Here is a 21276-nt window from a genome sequence, read left to right as displayed (position 1 = left end):
GGCTTGGACCAGAGTCCCAGTGGGACTCAGGCTCGGACCCATCCCACCCCGCTACCAGGATACTAGGACCTGGATCCTGAGAGCTTGCTGACCCAAGTCAGACTGATGTGTGTGTGTGGACGGAAGCAGGGGCGTGGGCTCAAACCTGAGTCAGAGGCAGGGCTTAGTGGGCAGTGTAGACATACCCTATCTGGCATCCCACTCACTTCAAGGGGACTCACACATGATGTCCACCAAGGTAGCATCCTTGAAGCCAATGAGCTCCGCACAAGCACAAGGCTACGTCTATCCCAAATCAATTGCAGAATCTGGTCCTGTATTTGTACAGCTATTGATTTTCACACAATCTAGTCTTGAATAGTCCAAATCAAACCCTGGATCCTTTCACCCCACAGGTCTAGGAATGTCTGGAGCCACATTCTGTGATTCAGATCCGACTCTAGTTTTAAGTGTCCTACATGGTTACTTCAGTGGTAAAGTCAAGTCCCTCTTCTTGCTTTAATTTTTATTAACTGTGCTATGAAAAATATTTGTAAAAGATTGGAAGTTGATGTTCTATAGCTGAGCATTGGCACTGCCTGTTCTTTATTCATGACCCTCTTTACTTGTCTGTCACTTAAATATTCAAAAGATTGCGGTGATCAAAATTCATGTCACAACACTTTGCTAGTTTCCTGACCAATCAATGTTCTATTTTCACCTACCATGGATGGCACATTCTGCTTACTTGTTGCATGTGACTTCTTAATGTGTTAATTGTTTTATTGAAACAATAAGCTGTCTCCTTTTAATTGTTATTCAGTAATCGAGTTGCCTTTCGATGCTGTTAATTTATGATTTTGCAGGTGATGATCTTCCCACCAATATGCTAAACTCAATTACCTGGACTAATTCTGCTGTAATTTTATCATTCAGTTTTTGCTGAAGTATTCAGTTTACATTTAAAAAGCAATCAATACAGGTTAATAAAATTGTGTCAACTGGTCATTAAGGAGATGTAAAACTGGCATAAAATAACCCTGCTTTCTATGGGTCCACTGTAATGGGATTTCAGCTTCTTTGGCTGCTGATCAGAGAAGCTTAGAGGCTACTCTGCCTTTAACCCATGGAGCCAAATCTGACCCTACATGGACAGGACTTCAGCTTTAGAGCTCATCTGAAAGGTGGTACCTCCATATCCCCTAAACCAAGCTAGAGCATTGAGTCACTACCAACTCACAGGTAAAAGGATCACCAAGATCTTTACCCCTAGACTGATCCCATCCAACACAGACCTAGAATGACCTTGCTTAGCCTGTGAAACGTGTGAGACTTCCGCATGTGGTAGTAGAGTGGGGCTGCACGCTATAAGACAACTGTAACTTTCCTGAATGAAAGTGACAGGGTGCATCAATATAGAGATATGTGAAATTCTGTCTTACGGTTCTGCTTTGCAGCTATTTCCACGTGAAACCTGCAATTTCCATGTCTATACTGAAACACATGGGTCTCAGAACCGCTTTCCACCAGGAAGATCTTCTTGCAATCCACTGTTGCTTACTGTGCTCCTTCCAAGCCTGTATTTGACGTGTACCACTGATTACCAAAACAAATACAATAGGGAGCTCTGAGGACTAGCACGTGACTGGAGTTTGAGTGTTAATACCAAGCCAGCAGACTGGGCAGACGTTTGACACCCAGGGACAGCATCTCATTCACTTTCCAGCTCGAACCTACAAGAAATCTGACAAGCTCCTTTTTGGGTTGATGTCTGGTGAAGTTTCGCCTCTAAAGGATCAGGGTGAGTGAATGGAGGAGGGGGAAATCAGTTCCATAAAGCCTCAAACACAATAGGACAAACTCTGCTGGCTTCAGTAGAATTATGCGAGCTGATCTTTGGGCCTCAGAGACAGACTGTGAGATCTCAGCCCCCCCAAAGTCTTGCCACTGACTTCAGTGCAGCCAGGATTTCCCCACGATAGATATTGATCATCCTGAACCTCAGATGAATTCCCAACAGAATTTTCTTCCACCAGGTCAATGACCTCCTCAAGTGTCCACACGTTACTGCCACTGAACTGGCCTCTGGAGTAATTAACCCCTGACCCTGCATATCAATTCAGCAATAAAGGCACCTAAAAGTTGTCATTAATACATGCAATTTGTATTTCATGTAATTGCTTTGGCTGCTGGTTAGTGCCACTTGTCTTTTTTTATTCATCTCCTCGCTCCCAGCTGCCGTACATGTTGAGTTGCCATATGCAATAATAGGCCATTTGGTTGCAGACTGACTCCTGAATAATTTACTGAGCAGCATTGTTCTCCAAAGCGCTCCCATTTCGTGACTGACATGGAGTGTCACATTGTTGTACACACACCCTGCCATTTGCTTTCTTGCTTTCCTTCTCTGCAGGAGTCGGACTGTCCCCGCTCAACCGCTTTCCCCCGACCCACTCTCTGCTGCAGAATTAAACCAAGAGATTAAAAACCATCTTGCCTCAGATTTGTTAATAACATTAAAAGGCTAAAGTGAAGCAGGAGTATTGAAGCTAAGACTGACAGCCCTGAACATTCAACGCGGGAGCGAGTGCCAAGAGGTAATCACCTGCAAATGAGAACAGCTCGACAGGAAAACCAAACACGCATGAATGGTCTTATTCTGCCACCCTTAGGCACATTAGTCCCCATGGGTGCTCAGCCCAAATTCAGGCTCATTAATAAAGATGTGAAACGAGAGATAATGCTAATCCCTGTAGTACCTCGCTATCTTTTCCCCATAGATAGTATTCATTTTATCATGGATCTTTATTTTATAAAATTCAAATATGGTCCAATCTCTGCTCCAGCTCCCATAAAAGTCAATGGAAAGAATCCCGTTGGGCCAGATCCTCAGCGGGTGTAAATAAGCGTCGCTCCGTTGAAGTCAATAGGAAGGGAAGAGTGTTTACTCACTATTCCAGTTTACACCACCTGAGGATCTGGTCTGTTGAGTTTAATTGGAGTTGGCTCAGGCTCACAATGCTGTTAACGTTGAATGTCTGTAACCGGTGTATACTATTACAACTAATCAAACATTTAAACAGAAAAAACCCAAAAGGAGAGATGTACTTTAATCTCTTAAACTGCTTTAATCCCCCACATCTCTGCATATGACTTTGTTATTAGTGAATTAATTGCATAAGCATTAAGGGATGATGTTACCATTCCCAATACATAAATTCCACCACCCTTATCTGCCACCACTGCTTTCCCAATGCTAATTTAGTTTGCCAAGCACTGTTTGCAAGTTCTATACTGAGTGTCTCGTGGCACTTTATCTTACAGAGAACACAGGCCTTTTGCTTCATATTCACCATATACTTTTTTAGGAATTAAAAGTAATAAATGCATGTTTGAATTGTTAAAGAGTATGAATTCTAACGGCACCGACTTAGCTGAAAGGTCAGTACTGAGAGCATCTGACTGAGCATGGTACAGCAACTGGGACTCGGATGTCTAGACATTGTAAGATGTATTTTCAACAGAGCCAGAATAAGCTCTAGTATTCTCTCCAATTCCAGGCTGCTATGGAAATGTTTTACTTGCCAGTGCCTTTTTTCCCCATTTGATGTCTCTGCCACTCTCAGTGCTAAATTATTTTCATATGTTCCAGTATCTTACAAATTTGCTTCATAAGAGCTAAAATCAGGTCCTTTTCCCATGGTATTTTTGAACATATAGCTTGGATTTTAAGTTGTGACTATTTGCTGTTGAAATCAACATGCAAAATGTCTGTACATTAATATTTCATTTCTAAGTTTTGTGTAATTATATCTTGTACATAATTTATATACTCAAACTAATATACAGCAAATAAAGGTATTGGTCTGAAAGTAATGCCTGCTTCTGACCTCCTTTGACTTGAAGTCAACCCCAAGAAATGTAAACAATTTGAAAAGGTGTTTTCCAGACTACGTAGTTCACGGAAAACTAAATCAAAGTATTTTCACTGAAGACTCACACTCCAGTCTTCACTCAATGTACGGGGTGGGCAAATCTTGTTTTTCCCCAGAGTTGTGAGCAACTGAGAACCAAAAATAATTCAGAACTGATGAAGCACAGAATCCACCTTGGTGTAAATGCTACAGTCACTTTAACATTTACTGCGCTTCTATCTGTTGCCATTAATTCTGCTCAGATGCTGGCTGTCTAGATAGATTACTAACTGATGGCTGACACAGTGCTCTCTTGGCCAGTTTTGTGACAGTCCAACCTTTGTGATATTTGAAAAATTCATATTCAATTATCCTTAATATTCAAGAGCAGAGACATTCTTCTGAGCTGGCAGGGAGCACTTAGCAGCTCTCTTAACATCAGCCCTTTCCTTTCATGCCCTAAGACTGATACAGCCATATAAAATAAAACATTCGGATAAGGTGGGCAAAGATGATATTATGGTCCAGTTAAATGCAGAAGAGGAAGCACAGGTAACATTTACTCCTCCTCTCAGATGCTGGGGCCCAGGTCAGGAAAGCACTTAAGCAGGTGTTTTAGTCCATCCATCTTGAGGAGAGCACAGAAGCATGTGCCTAACTTTAAGCATGCCCTTAAGTCACATTATGTGCTTACGTGCTGCCCTGTGTAGAAATGTTTTCCTGAATCAGGACCTTGACAATTTCACACTTACAATGCACATAAAGGCTTGATGGACTGAATCCACGCTCCACTAGCATTGATGTCACTGCACTCAGCACCTTTGCAAGATCCGCACAAAATGCACCAGGGGGTAAATACCAGGGAGTGGGGAGAAGGGGGCATCTATTTAAGGCAAAGGACAATGTTGGCATGAAAACAAATGAGGATAAACTGGTCATGACCAAATTCAGATTGGAAATTAGAAGAAAGTTTCTAACCATCAGAGGAGCAAATCTCGGGAACAGCCTCCTAGTAGAAGATGTGGGGGCAAAAACCTAACTAGTCTTAAACTGAAGCTTGACATGTTTATTAATGGGATTATATGACGGGGTTACTTGGGAAAGCAGCAGACAGGTCTCAATGACCCAAGAGGTCCTTTCCAGTCCTATGTCCCTATTAATAGCACAAAATGAGAAAATTTGTTTCGCTTCCTGGAAATTTTGGTTCTGGGTAGAGGGTGGGTCCATACACTCAGTAGTGATGACCCCTATGCTGTGGGAGACAGAGGCAGATGTTTTTGATTGGCTGGGCTGACTCTCCAGATAACTCCTCCCACTGAAGAGTCCCTCCAGAGAGATGCTTCCAAAGCTGAAGGTTGTCAGAACTGAATAATACATTAATAGCTTATACATCTGTCCAACAACTAGGAAGTAGAACTGTCCAATCTGACAGATACATATAAACTAGGATAACCTCAAGGGTCATCAATTAACTGTAGAAATGTGGTTATCCATCAGATTTCTCTAGAAAAGAGAAAAAACACAAAACAAAACAGTGCAAAACTATTGAAAAAACACCTTCCGGTAGAAGGAGATGAAAGGAACAGGATGCAATGTCTTTATGGACCCATCCCTCTACCCAGAATGAAAAGTCCCAGAGAAGTGAGAGAGATTTTCTCATTCTCACAGGGTCTATAAATTCAGGAGTAATGGGCTTTTTCCAGCAGTACTCCCTCCCCACAACTCCACCGCCCCTACTGATTGTTGGGTGAGCTACAGATTGCAGAACCCTCCTGCCAAAGTCTGCTTCACTTGACTGAAGTCTCAGTCTTATAAAACGTTGTGAATATATGCAGGGATGCCCAAGATTTACACCCAGCAAAACTGTTCATAGGGTGCATTGGACCTGTCAGCCCATGAAGTGGCCACTCTCCTCGTGGAATGGGCTTTAGTTTGAAATGGAGGAGTTACCCCCTTGGCTTTACATGCTGGGAAAATCCCCCCTCCCTAATATATCTTGCTATGGCGGATCTGGAAGCTTTCTGTCCCCTGACCCCATGATGTATCAGAATGAATAAGAATGGAAGTTTTACTGAAGGACTTTGTTCTCTCAATATAGATCTGAATTGCCCTCCAGATGTCAAAGGTTACCAAATCCTTTCTTTGGGATAGGCTGATTTGAGCAAAAAGAGAGGGACAAAATCTCCTGGGATTGGTGGAAGAGGGAAATTCTCTCAGGAATGAACGAAGGGTCTGTCCATAGCACCACCCTGTCATTATGGCAAAAAAGCAAAACAAAAACCACAATTTTGAAGGAGGACAGTGGGATTCCATCTCTGATACCTTTCATGCAGGTGTTATGGCCACTAAAAATGGACACTTCAGGACACTTCAGACAGGATTTCAAAAAGTGGAGCCAAGAATGCACTAAATATTAAGAGATCCCATGGAGCTACCTCATGAGTGGGAGGAGATCTGATTAGGGTGGTAGTTTTGAGGAATTTTGTGACGTGTGGGTGATGGGGTCAGGGACGCCAACTCTTAATTGCCAGAATTGAGGATATCACTTGACTCTTGAGTGCAGGTGTAGTGCAGCCCCAGAGAGGGGCCTGCTTGTAAAAATTCTAGGAACAATTTGACCAAAGCTGAGCCTGCTGTGTATTCTCTTGATGTGCACCAGGAATCAAACCTTCTCCATATTACTATACACAGTAGTAAGAACTGGTGTAAAACTTTCTGGACTTTCTGGAGCTGAACCTCTGGGCCCTTTTCACAAATGGCAGAAAGCAGGGACTCATTATGGGCAAGTACTTCTCTAGAGTGACCTCTGTTGAGCACTAAGGGCTGCTGAGACTGCTTCATGGTCTCTGTGAGGAGTTGATTCCATCCTTCTGTCACTGAAAACTTTGGGTAGGAAGTCTCCTAGATAAGGGTTATCAAGGCTGCATCCATTTTAGCTAAAGCAACCAAGAACAACTTTGATGGGTGGAGGCTCTCTCTTTACTGGATTTTTCCTCATTCTTCCCTTGCAACCTTAAGCATGGCGGCTGAAATGGGAATGTAAAGGTCAGTTTTAGAGCCCAATGGAAAATATTTGGGGGTATTTCTGTCTCTGACTGCCTCTTTCTCCTCAGCCCCTTTTTTATCCTTTTGGCTGGAGTGCTCAGGGGCGACATCAAAGAAAAAAAAACAGAAACAGAAACAGAAAGGGAGGGAGGGATAGCTCAGTGGTTTGAGCATTGGCCTGTTAAACCCAGGGTTATGAGCTCAATCCTTGAGGGGGCCACTTAGGAATCTGGGGCAAAATCAGTCCTTGGTCCTGCTAGTAAAGGCAGGGGGCTGGACACAATGACCTTTCAGGGTCCCTCCCAGTTCTGTGAGATAGGTATATCTCCATAGATTATTATTCAGAAATAGACTCAAAAGAACTGTGCAGAGAACAAGAGTTCCTGGGCATCCTCTAGGATGTCTGTGTTTATGACCCTTGGTCTGCTGACAGGGAGGACTAACAGGAGAGAGGAATGAGGATTCAGAATCATAAGGATCCGGACAGGAAAGCCTATGTCTGTGCCTTCCCACTGAGATGGCTGCTGAGAAGTTAGGCCAGGAGCCTGTTCCAAAATGGCTGCTTGTGGCACATAGCTTCCGACTCCAAAATGACCACCACAGCCCCACTATGAAGGGAAGAGGGACAGTGGCGGGGAACTAATTTCTCTCTGCCTATGGTGGTCTCAGGAGCTCAGAGGAACAGAGGGGGTGTCCTGACCACAGCATGCCCAATGGTGGGGGCAAGTCCCTGGTAATGCATGTAGCCCCACATCACAGTACTTTGGCTGGTGGAGGGGAGGAGGGAAGGTAACTGGGGACCTAGGGCTTCACTGCACCAGATCCACTGTCTGAAGCTCCTGAAGCCTCCACAGTTCACCCAGCAATCGGGCCCCCATTGACCCCCAGTGCTCTGGATGCTCTGTTCATTTCCTGAGGACTCCATGGTACACTCACTGATGGGACCAGTCTGCGTCAGTGGCCATGTGACACCAGGGCCCGTGTTCAGCTCCTGGGATGGGACACCTGTTGTGGAGCCTGGTCCACATCAGTGGTACCGATCGAGTCCCCAATGTCCGTGCTTTGTCTTTCTGGACCTCGTGTTTGTCCATTGCTGTGGACATGCTGTCCTACTGGACCAGACTGGTAGCCTCCTTTCTAACCACAGCAGCTCCAAGGTTGGGGGGCCAAAAAGTACACTTGTCGCCTTCAACACACTCAGCCAACACTTTAACATTCTCCTGAACACTTTATTACTTCTTCTACCCCTGACTATTTAGACCCCTCCGAGCTGTGCACTGTTAATTTGTACAAAAGCTCCTCTTAACTGCCCACACTATTAAAAACATTTTATTGCAGTTTATTATTTAATAAAACACTAAGATTTTACTAGTTACTGAGTTTTGAGATTGTAACTTGATTTTATTTTTTAGAGTAATATATATTTTAGCTGACTTTTTCCATGGCTTTCAGCTTATTTATGGTTTTTACACTTATTTTTTAACTTTTTATACTTTGCCTGCACAGCTGTACTCATCAAATACAGTCCTTGAACGACGGCTGTGTTTGTTATTTGGATTTATAACAGACATCGTGTTCTCCCTGACTTTCCAGGAATTTTTTTTATTTAGTTTGGGGATGTTTTATTTATTATTTTGATTTTCTCTTTAAGAAATAAATACAAAAAAGCATAAGGTGGCACATTTTGTTGGTAACGCTTTAGCTTCTAGAAATAATCCTTGTAAAACTGCTGGCTTGATTTGGCCTTTCTTTGATTTAGGATAAAAAAAACTGGTTACTAGTTTTTCCATGGCTGCCAATGGGTCCTATTTTTTGAAAATATTAGTGGCAGACCTTTGCCATATTCTACCAAGCATTTTTTAAAAATCTAATACTACTTTCTGCATAATGGGGCCTTGATTCTTACTGGAGCATATGAGCGCTACTGTAACATGCACATTAAATAATAAATCCCCCATTTTAGGTCCTAATCCTGCATCGGGGTCTGTTAACATGGACTACTGCACCCTTGCAGAGATCACGTGCAGTCAACGGTTCTCTCAACACCTCTTGCACTTGGCTCCCCACCTGGCTCCAGTCTTGTCACTCATAAGAACATAAGAACGGCCATACTGGGTCAGACCAAAGATTCATCCAGCCCAGTGTCCTGTCTACCGACAGTGGCCAATGCCAGGTGCCCCAGAGGGAGTGAACCTAACAGGTAATGATCAAGTGATCTCTCTCCTGCCATCCATCTCCACCCTCTGACAGACAGAGGCTAGGGACACCCTTCCTTACCCATCCTGGCTAATAGCCATTAATGGACTTAACCACCATGAATTTATCCAGTTCTCTTTTAAACCCTATTATAGTCCTAGACTTCACAACCTCCTCAGGCAAGGAGTTCCACAGGTTGATTGTGCGCTGTGTGAAGAAGAATTTCCTTTTCTTTGTTTTAAACCTGCTGCCCATTAATTTCATTTGGTGGCCCCTAGTTCTTATATTATGGGAACAAGTAAATAACTTTTCCTTATTCACTTTCTCCACACCACTCATGATTTTATATACCTCTATCATATCCCCATCTTAGTCTCCTCTTTTCCAAGCTGAAAAGTCCTAGCCTCTTTAATCTCTCCTCATATGGGACCCATTCCAAACCCCTATTCATTTTAGTTGCCCTTCTCTGAACCATTTCTAATGCCAGTATATCTTTTTAGAGATGAGGAGACCGCATCTGTACGCAGTATTCAAGATGTGGGCGTATCATGGATTTATATAAGGGCAATAAGACATTCTCTGTCTTATTCTCTATCCCTTTTTTAATGATTCCTAACATCTTGTTTGCTTTTTTGACTGCCGCTGCACACTGCGTGGACGTTTTCAGAGAACTATCCACAATAACTCCAAGATCTCTTTCCTGATTAGTTGTAGCTAAATTAGCACCCCCACCCCATCATATTGTATATATAGTTGGAGTTATTTTTACCCATGTGCATTACTTTACATTTATCCACATTAAATTTCATTTGTCATTTTGTTGCCCAATCACTTAGTTTTGTGAGATCTTTTTGAAGTTCTTTACAGTCTGCTTTGGTCTTAACTATCTTGAGCAGTTTAGTATTATTGCAAACTTTGCCACCTCACTGTTTACCCCTTTCTCCAGATCATTTATGAATAAGTTGAATAGGATTGGTCCTAGGACCGACCCTTGGGGAACACCACTCTCCATTCTGAAAATTTACCATTTATTCCTACCCTTTGTTCCCTGTCTTTTAACCAGTTCTCAATCCATGAAAGGATCTTCCCTCTTATCCCATGACAACTTAATTTACATAAGAGCCTTTGGTGAGGGACCATGTCAAAGGCTTTCTGGAAATCTAACTACACTATGTCCACGGATCCCTCTTGTCCACATGTTTGTTGACCGCTTCAAAGAACTCTAATAGATTAGTAAGACACGATTTCCCTTTACAGAAACCATGTTGACTTTTGCCCAACAATTTATGTTCTTCTATGTGTCTGACAATTTTATTCTTTACTATTGTTTCAACTAATTTGCCCGGTACTGATGTTAGACTTAAATATTGGCGTTACATTAGCTATCTTCCAGTCATTGTGTACAGAAGCTGATTTAAAGGACAGGTTACAAACCATAGTTAATAGTTCCGCAATTTCACATTTGAGTTCTTTCAGAACTCTTGGGTGAATGCCATCTGGTCCCAGTGACTTGTTACTGTTAAATTATCAATTAATTCCAAAACCTCCTCTAGTGGTTCAATCTGTGACAATTCCTCAGATTTGTCACCTACAAAGAATGGTTCAGGTTTGGGAATCTCCCTAACATCCTCAGCCACGAAGACTGAAGCAAAGAATTCATTTAGTTTCTCCGCAATGACGTTATCGTCTTTAAGTGCTCCTTTTGTATCTCGATTGTCCAGGTTATTAGCAGACTGGTTATTTAGCAGACTTCCTGCTTCTGATGTACTGAAGCATTTTGTTATTACCTTTTGAGTTTAGCTGTTCTTCAAACTCCTTTTTGGCTTTTCTCATTACATTTTTACATTTAATTTGGCAGTGTTTATGCTCCTTTCTCTTTACCTCACTAGGATTTGACTTCCACTTTTTAAAAGATGCCTTTTTATCTCTCACTGCTTCTTTTACATGGTTGTTAAGCCAAGGTGGCTCTTTTTTAGTTCTTTTACTGTGTTTTTTAATTTGGGGTATGCATTTAAGTTGGGCCTCTATTATGGTGTCTTTGAAAAATGTCCATGCAGCTTGCAGGGATTTCACTCTTGTCACTGTACCTTTTAATTTCTATTTAACTAACCTCCTCATTTTTGCATAGTTCCCCTTTCTGAAATTAAATGCCACAGTGTTGGGCTGTTGAGGTGTTCTTCCCACCACAAGAATGTTAAATGTTATTATATTATGGTCACTATTTCCAAGCGGTCCTGTTATATTACCTCTTGGACCAGATCCTGTGCTCCACTCAGGACTAAATCGAGAATTGCCTCTCCCCTTGTGGGTTCCTGTACCAGCTGCTCCAAGAAGCAGTCATTTAAAGTATTGAGAAATTTTGTCTCTGCATTTCGTCCTGAGGTGCCATGTACCCAGTCAGTATGTGGATAATTGAAATCCCCCACTATTATTGAGTTCTTTATTTTGATAGCCTCAGATTCCTTTCTTTGGCATACAGCAAAGCTACACAGAGTTGATCATACTCAAGCGTAGGGGGTGGGGTATACCACACATCCAAAGTTACATCGCAAACCTCTTCCATTATATACACTTGCATATTACATTCCATTGGGTTGGTCACGCTGTATGAACCAATCCCTGTACAGCACACACACTCTTTACCTCATCGTTTAAGGCAGAGAAAATTCTGGAGCAGCTCTTCAGTGGAAGGAATTATCTGGAGAGTCACCCCCACCAAACAAAAATCTCTGACTCCGCCTGCTACAGCGTGGAGGACTGAGAACGTATCGACCCATTCCCCCAAGTAAGGTATTAATAGTACATACATGCTGGGTCAGTAATTATTGCCAAAAACTATTGTTTAAACTTTGAAAGAAGATAAGTGTCCAATAGCAAGATTGTTTATTTGTTCAAATTCAACAAACTGCACAGAACAGCCAGCCATTTTTCTTGGGAAGAAGCCAGCCCAGTAGCAGAAAGTGTTTTCTCCACTTCGTATAAATTCATCATCCTCTTAAAATTAAGGGAATACACTGTGTAGCTCTCCTGGACTGGCAAATACATCATCAACCACACTAGGCCAACTTTCAGCTCTTGGTCACACCTCAGCAGACCCACTGAAACCTGTTGGGCTGCACCGGTGTAAACTGAACAGAATCTGGCATGTTGAGAGTGTCATAGCCCCAAAGAGATAAAGTGCACTGTCTTTCCTTTGTCTTGTAACAGACAGCAGAAGCACTCCACTAACCAGCAGAGCAATTAGCAACATAATTTGGGAGGATTTGCACAATTAATTATGTCTGCATTCTTCAGAAATGATTTCCCCCTACAACCAACTTGATGTGCCTGGTTTCAGACCTAACCTCATCCCCATTTCCTACCAAAAAGAAAAAGACCCAGAAGTGTGTGTGCAGGAGCTTGCGCATTGTATTCCCTATTAATGATCAAACTCAGCGTAGTTCGCCTTTTGCCATCTTGCAGTTAAATGAAGAGAAGCTAAGGAATGAAAAATACCCCTTAGTAACCATGACGTTCTGTACCAATTGCGTTTTTCTAAAAGACACTCCTCCTGAATCATCTGAGACAAAGCTTATGAGGTTTGTTATTTCACTGTTTTCTAAAGTTATTAAAATTCAAAGTAGTAATAGGGGTGGTGCAGCTTTTAAAATGTAGTGTGAAAAGTGTTGCCTTCAACTGTTTCAACATTCTTGGACAGGAAGCCAGCTTGCCAACACTTTAAATTGATACACACACTGGATCCATTCACTCATCTCCATCTGGCAGGATGGCTCTGAGCCTACTTACAAGGTAATATGGCAGTTTAAATACTAATAGAAGGTTCCCTGCAAATAATCTCACAATGTGATAGTGTATCTGCAAAAGATTTCCTAGTGTTACATCTCTGAATCAAGGTAATATCTATTGTCCTAGAGGCATCATTTTTTTATCTTTTCAGAAGGATGATAGAGGAGACATGCTGCCACATGAACTTACCTCTGCACCACGATCTGCACAACCAGCATCACCATCCAGGAACCCTGATATTTCTTGTCACCTCTGAAAAAAATAAAAATGGGAAATTGACTTTGGCGGCCTAGCTTCATACGTCAAGAAGGAACCTTACATTATTTGTTCTTTGTTCTTGGATACAAAACATGATACCAGTTTCTGACCATAAAAATCTTACCCCCGTCACACATGACCAGCATGCTTGTGTTTAGGAGTACCTGTCTGCAGAGGTCTTGATCATTATCATCTATTACTTATAAAGTACTAAAAGCGTGCTGAGTAGTGTACAAAATATGGAAGATGCCAAGCTTGTACCAAAGAGCATATAACCAAAGTAAGATGATGGTCATAGTCTGCCTTGACTTCCAGCCATGCCAAACTACTGAAGACCATTTAATATATTCAGGCTGAACAAAGTACAAAGAAATACATTGAAGGACACGATCCTGTCCTGGGCAGGTGGATGGACTGGACAGTGGCAAGGGTTAAGACCTGCTGGACTACTATGAATACTACAAAGAAAGAAAACATGTGAACCCTTCCCAAGGGTAAATCAATGAGCTGATTAACAAGGGACCTATTGCCTGATGGACGCCATGAGTAAGGCTGCGAGTTTGTCACGGAGATCACAGAAGTCATGGATTCCGTGACTTTCCGTGACCTCCGTGACTTCTGCAGCGGCCAGTGCCCTGGTTCAGGGGCAGCTCAGGCAGCCCCTGCGCCAGCCATACCAGCCACTGCTGAGGAAGTCTCTTGGGCCACCGCGCCCTCCCTCCCCCCGCCACCAGCAGCAGCACAGAAGTAAGGGTAGCAGTACCGCAACCCCCACCCCCACAGTAATCTTGTGACCGCCCCCCCCCCATCACAACTTCCTTTTGGGTCAGGACCCTACAGTTACAACACTGTGACGTTTCAGATTTAAATATCTGAAATCATGACATTTACAATTTTTAAAATCCTATGACTGTGAAATTGACCAAAATGAACCATGAATTTGGTAGGGCCCTAACTATAGCCATTAGCTCTTGGAAAGTCTGTATCTGAAGTTACTAGTCAAGTTTCACATTGGTAACTGCAAAATCAGAAAGAAAGAACAAAGTTTTTAGTCTTTGTAAGACTAGCAGGAAAGTCAAAAACCTCTCATCTAGTACCAAAGTATGCAATGTTTTTGACACAGGATGTGAAGTAAGGGTATTATATGCAGGTAACAAGATACGTGACATTCCTCAGACCGTGGCATTTCTAGCTTGGCTAGAGTTGGTACCAAGTAGACCATATTTTCAAACTACCTCAAGCTAATAGAACTATGTCATGCAACACATTTTGAAATGGGCATTTGCGAAAAGCACCTTCTGTACATGCATACAACCCTGTTTGCAGTCATGTGTCTAAACTGCACTATTTGAAACATGCCTGTGTAAAAATCTGAGCCAGCGCTCACTGGGTGTAATGCACAAGACATTCTTAAAGGCAAATGTTGCTTGATCACGTTGGGATTGCTCCATTTATAGAAGGGATGGGAAGGGAACCGAGTGTCACAACTGTGGAAATAATGCCAGAGACATTTCCACAGTATAGTTCACCAGACAGAAAGCAGGGCAATCACTTCTCCGGTACAAAATCAGCTCCATTTTAGTTTAGCTACTATGCATATTCTGATACCTCAGGGGATAAGTGGTGGGAAGAGAACCTCTCGCCTCTAGGTGGCACAGGTAGCAATAGTGACTTAGGCCTGGTCCCCACTTAGTCCGGACTTCGGACTAAGGTACGCAAATTCAGCTACGTTAATAACGTAGCTGAATTCGAAGTACCTTAGTCCGAACTTACCGCGGTCCAGACGCGGCCGGAAGTCTCCCCCCGTCGACGCCGCGTACTCCTCTCGGCGAGCTGGAGTACCGGCGCCGACTGTGAGCACTTCCGGGATCGATCCCAGAACATCGATGGCGTGCCGCCGGACCAGCCGGTAAGTGAAGACTAGGCCTAAATGTCATTGTCTGACCGCTGTTTGGCAGGCGCTGTGACATAAAATGAAACTTTCCATCCAGATCCTCGTGTACAAGAGGCCTAACTCTTAAAGCTGCCATCATACCTGGGCTCTTCTCTCCTTCTAGGACAGACGCCAGCAAGGATAAAGAGTCTAGACCTACCACACCACTATCATACTTATTCAGCTACTTTTGATGGTCCGAGGTGCTGGCACTTTTGGTGCTGAAGACCCCGAATTCAATCTACAGTGATGACCAACCATCAAGCAGCCAGACTCCAGCCAGTCGTGGCAGAAGCAGCCTTAAAGAGAGACCTCTGGACATTCAGAGAGCTTTCTACAGTTTTGACTGGACTTCTCTGCCAGGTGCTGATTGGCTGTTTCCTCTAAACCTCCTGCTCCTCCTCTCTCACAGTCTCTTCACTTTACCTTGACTCCACCACCTGTTTCCCTCTTTTCTATCTGCCTTTCCCATTGAGCTAATCCCCCGCTAACCGTATCCACCAAAAACAGTGGAACTAGCATGCCATTGTTCACTCAGCTTGTGTTCCCCTTCCTTCCCCACCCCTTCCTCCACGGTATGTCTGTCTTGTCTATTTAGCTTGTAAAGCTCTTCAAGGCAGGGGCCATCTCCTATTCTGTATTTGTACAACGGGACCCCATTCTTCGTTGGCCCTTAAACAATGCCATAATAAAACTTACTAAATAATACTAACTATATACTAAATAATGCTGTCTGTATGTGTCCGTGGCTGCAATGTGTTCCACATGGATTTCTGTTGCCAGACCTGTCAGTCTAGTTCTGTTCACAAAGTACCATTTTTTCCTTCTAATCCGGATGGATGCTTCATTGCTCTGACTCAAATGATGAAAGAGAATAGTAAAAATGGCACAAAATTAATTCCTCCCTATGGCAGGTTCTCATGGGAAGCTGAAAAGATACAAAAATAGACCCATTCTTATTAGTGCCATAAGACTGATAGGTGAATCTTATTCAGAGAAGGAAACTGTAATGACAAGAATATAAATGTTAATGTGAGGTTCAAATGCAATTTTAATATTTATCCTGTAGAGGTAAATAGCCCTGGTGCATATCTGAACAGTAAACACACACTAAATCAATTCAAATGCTTGCAAACTAATCCATTTTCAAATAGGTTTCCTTCAAGGCAAAGAGTCTGCACTGCCAAGGACCCAGTCCTTTGGTGATGGAAGCAGAAAACAGAGGTACTAATCTGTGCCATTTTAAAAGCACCACACTGCTGAGTGCAGCTGTCTCCACTGGGCCATCGCTCATATCAGAAAGCACTTATACCGTCCTTTATGCTTTCCCGGAGTCTCCCGTCATTGCTAAGACTTTTGTTGTGTTAACTGCTAAGATTCATCATTCTGAACACACACCAAATCCAAACACCTTTGAAATATAGGGAGGTTCAAAAACCATACCTGGATCTGGACTAAAATTTGATAATGGCTCCAGTCCTTATGCCAGGCTGACCCCAGCTGGTGGATCTGAACACAACAATCCTTAGGACCCAGGGCCGGCGCTTCCATTTAGGCAACTTAGATGGTCGCCTAGGGCACCAGGATTTGGGGGGGGCGGCATTTTGCCACCCTCGGTGGCAATTCGGCAGCGGGGGGTCCTTCCGCGCTCTGGGTCTTCGGCGGCAATTCTGCGGTGAGTCCTTCACTTGCTCTGGGACCCGCCGCCGAAGTGCCCCGAAGACTGGGAGCGTGGAAGGACCCCCCCCACCACAGAATTGCCGCTGACGACCGGGAGCGCGGAAGGACCCCCGCCTAGGGCGCCTAAAACCTTGGTGCCGCTCCTGTTAGGACCCACTGAAGTGAATGGAAAGATTCTTACTAACGTCAATGGACTCTGATTAAGGCCCATTGAAGAAGCGATACCTGTAATATCTGCATGGTAGCAGTTAGGAAATGCTGATTTTTTTTTAAATGGTTCCCACCATACATGTTTTGGTGGCTGATTTGCAGATCTTCAAATATTTCATGACTCTTCGAGCTTTGGAAAGCAATATCGTCATTTCAGATTATGCTCATCTGCACATCTGATATGTGACAATATTAATCAGACAAATACGCAATGGGTTTTTGTCTCCCTCCCCCACTTCAATAAAGTACAACACATGTATAGTCCAGAATATAACCTGTGAAACATGTTTAATGCTTGGTGTTGACGTGTAGGAATTAGGTGATAACCTCAGGCATTTGCCAGAGCATTGGTCTCTCCTCCAAAAAGCCACGGATCATGATTTTAGGAAATCGTGGTAGGTGTTAGTATATAGGTCCGTTTGTTAGCTTGGGATAAAATTTTGGGTTTGACTTTTTGATACTCTTATATCTTATGCTAATATGTGTAAACAAACGACAAAGATGCTGTGATGTTGCTTCTGCCTAATCAGACGGATTTGTAAGTACAATGGCAACAGATAAGAGCAGTTACAGTGTTACTCCACGGCACACCTAAAAGATTGCCTCAAGCCCTATCTCAAGGGAAGGTCAAGCAACCAGTCAGGAGGGGCAAAGGGGGATGGGGAGAAGGTATAACACACTAGAAGACCAAAGAAATGTCTGTCCCTGACCGCAGCACAACCTCACTCCTTACCCCTCCCACTGGGTACAAAAGGGGTGGGACTCTAGGCATGCATTGCAGGTATATTTGGGCCTGCTAAGGAGGAGGAGATGGGGAGGGGGAAATTAGGAACAGGGACACAGGCAAGGCTCTGCGGTGTCAGAGCTGGGAAGGGGGACACGGGGTAAACACTCTGCGGTGTCAGAGCTGGGAACGGACTCTGCTGGCGTGTAGAACTATGGATGTGTTTGCTTGGAACTAACCCCAATAAACATCACATTGCCTGCACTTCGACTTCTGGTCTTCTGCTTTCTGTCTGCATGACAAGAACCAGGGAGGGGGTGAAGGGAAAGCCCTCTAACAGTAGACATCCCTTTAAAATCTGGTGGGAGTCATTAAAAAGCCAACACATGCCAGGCTTAACTACAGTTATCTCCTATTCTAAGAAAAGGTGAACATGGGCTTCCCACCCACCCCCTCCTGAGATAACTGCTGAAGAATGCTGGTCCTTGGCCATATGCCAAACTTCTGACAATTAGGAAGAAGCTTTCCCCCCCGTGGACAGGTTTCCCTGTAACTGCCAAATGCAGGGTTTCTGCCACCTTCGGCTGCAATAGGTGGGCTGGCCATGTAGGAGAAAGAGCATACTGGACCAGGGAGGCCACTTGTCTGAGTCTCTCTGGCAATTTCTATATTCCTATGTACTAATGTCTGCACAAAGTAAAACTATTTCCCCATGCTTATTCCCCTCCCCCCCCCCCCACAGTTCCTCACATCTCCTTGTCAATTGCTAGAAATGGGCCATTTTCATTACCACTACACCCAGTTCTTTTTCTCTCCTGCTAATAAAAGCTCACCTTAACTGATCACTCTCCTTATAGTGTGTATAGTAACATCCATTGTTTCATGTTCTCTGTGTATATATATATATCTTCCTACTGTATTTTTCACTGCATGCATCTGATGAAGTGGGCTGTAGCCCACGAAAGCTTATGCTCAAATAAATGTGTTAGTCTCTAAGGTGCCACAAGTACTCCTGTTCTTCTTTTTGCGAATACAGACTAACACGGCTGCTACTCTGAAAAATGTCTGCACTGTTAGATTACAGCCAGAATGCTTTCAATTGCTTTGTTTCTAGATGCAATCGCCAAATTATTCTCAATATTGTTATATTTACTATTACCTATCATTTAAAGGTAGCACATTCGTTCTTAATACTTGTGAATTTCAAACAAAATACTATAGTTTCAGCCTCTATTTAATATCGTTTCCTTTTAAATTTGCTAGAATCTCTCAAAATCCAATAATGGTTCATGTTATTGCCGCTGGACATTACCTACAAAAGAATAAATGGGATGTTCAATGAAGACTGATTAATCAGTGCTCTTTGTAATTTCGCAGTATGCCAAAGAAGAGTAAATCATGTAAGCGTGACTAATTTTCCACTGCATAATGTCACTAATTATACAACAATTCTTGGATTAAACAGATCTTATGTAAACATAATGATCTCATTTGCAGTGAATTCCCTCAGTTTAGTTAACCAATTGCTTTTGTAATTCTGGAGGTATCATTAAAACCTTTCTAATTTAAATACAAACAGATGTGTATCATAATACCATTGTCAAATGTAACCCTTGATACTTTACTAAATAAGTGAAGGAAAAATTATATATTCCTCATGTGATATTTAATTACATGATTTGAAGAGGAAATAATAACTCCTAATGATGGAATTAAAGGTTTCAAGATCTAATTTGATTAAGCTATGTGCATATTGGCATATATCTTGCCATGCAGCAAAATGTATCATGATTTTCGCATTCACAAGGGAATTAAAGCATTTTTGTTGTAAGAGACACTCATTCCGAGTGTGTTATTAATACTGGGTCACTTTTCCAGAACTGCAGGAAATGCCTCAACTACAATACTTTGTGGTACATGTACAATCACCAGATGCTGCCCAAAACAGGGACCCACTGGCATCTGAGCAGAAGATAAAAGGTACTTAATGGCTCAATATCAGATGTCTTTGGAGCATGAAAATGCTTGTTTTTCAGGATGTTATTATGCTAATAGATTAAAACAGGCTCTTCTAAGCTCTTTTACAAATGTGTTTACCCCTGAAGACCATAAACAACTTGCTTTGCAGGCAATTCTCATGAATTATTACAGACTCTAAAAACAATTACAGTGTTATCTGTTCAGTTTTCATGTTCAGTACAGTTAGCCAACATCTAGTAGAAATAACGAGCAATCTACTAGAAAATATATATCTAATAGAGGAGTGTGAGATTGATTAGATGAAATAAATTAAAGTAGATTAGATTAAACAGATACTTATTCAGGAAATGAACTCTTATTCCAGGCACCGTGTACTGTTCTATCAAGAAACAGATTCAACAATAGCTGTTAACTTAATATCTAATTAGATGAGTCACTTTTTCCCCCCTGTTACCGCCCGTATCCACAGCCAGCTGTTTTGTACCTCCAGGCCTCTAGCACTGCCACCTCCCCTTTTTCTTCTCAGCTGTTCTTGCATATGAGATCAGGAAGATGAGAATAAGACAAACAGAGCAGCCCAAGCTAGCAACAGTCCCTGGAGGAACCAATTTCAATCAAAACCCCGCATCTGTTCAGCTGACTCCCCTGGGGTTACGAATCTCACTTGAGAAGACCTGCCTGAGGGCATGCAGCCTGCATGCTGGGACAGGCATAGATTGGGTTTTATGGACATATGCCACACATTCTTCTGCTACATCACCCTTCAATTAACAGGTATGGTTCTTGGCAGGCACCACGGTATGCTGCACGGGGGATTAATATTGAACTATATTTTAACCAGGGGGGTTTCGGCTACCCTAGGGTACCTGTACATAGTTAGACCCTGCCTCAGTAAGAGGTGTGCTGCTCAGACATGGGCAATTGCTGAAGTACAGGACATGGAAACATCTAGGCCCAGTTTACAGGTGGAATTTGAAAGCAAACAATTAACACTGCCATGAGCACAGCTCCCATTTCCATGTGTTAGGCCGGATTGCCGGCTGCTGTCCTCCACTGAAGTTAGCAGAGTCACACCAGTAACCAGTCTGGCCCATTAATTTCTACCATTCTTCAGCTATACAGATGATAGCTTCTGTTATGCTGCTATCAGTGTGGACGTGACTCAGTGACCATTAATGCCATCAGTGTTTACAGACAATGAATGGGAAGATTGTATCGTGTCTCACGTAGGCAGATACCCAGGGTAAAATCACCGTCTAGTAACAGGTTTCAGAGTAGCAGCCGTGTTAGTCTGTATCCGCAAAAAGAAGAACAGGAGTACTTGTGGCACCTTAGAGACTAACAAATTTATTAGAGCATAAGCTTTCGTGGACTACAGCCCACTTCTTCGGATGCATATAGAATGGAACATATATTGAGGATATATATATACACACATACAGAGAGCATAAACAGGTCTAGTAACAAGGGCACATGCAATAGGCAATGACCAAGCATTAAAAAAACCCATGAGATTAAATTTAGGCTACTGGATCCATAATTAGCAATTTAAGGACTGAGCGAAATCCTAC

The 21276-nt window shown here is 42.8% G+C and overlaps 1 long non-coding RNA gene across 1 annotated transcript in view; it reads right to left on the bottom strand.

The window, feature by feature from the left end:
- The window catches only part of LOC122173675 (uncharacterized), a 196246-nt gene that overhangs the window by 116739 nt on the left and 58231 nt on the right, over positions 1 to 21276 (bottom strand). Inside the window, exon 2 of the long non-coding RNA XR_010588984.1 lies at positions 13110 to 13172. This is a non-coding gene — a long non-coding RNA (uncharacterized LOC122173675). The remainder of the gene's footprint in view (positions 1 to 13109; positions 13173 to 21276) is intronic.

The sequence above is a fragment of the Chrysemys picta genome, chromosome 7 (assembly GCF_011386835.1).
Source record: "Chrysemys picta bellii isolate R12L10 chromosome 7, ASM1138683v2, whole genome shotgun sequence".
Lineage (NCBI taxonomy): Eukaryota > Metazoa > Chordata > Testudines > Emydidae > Chrysemys > Chrysemys picta.
The sequence above is the reverse complement of the archived record's forward strand: the minus strand, read 5'-3'. Positions and strand labels throughout refer to the sequence as shown.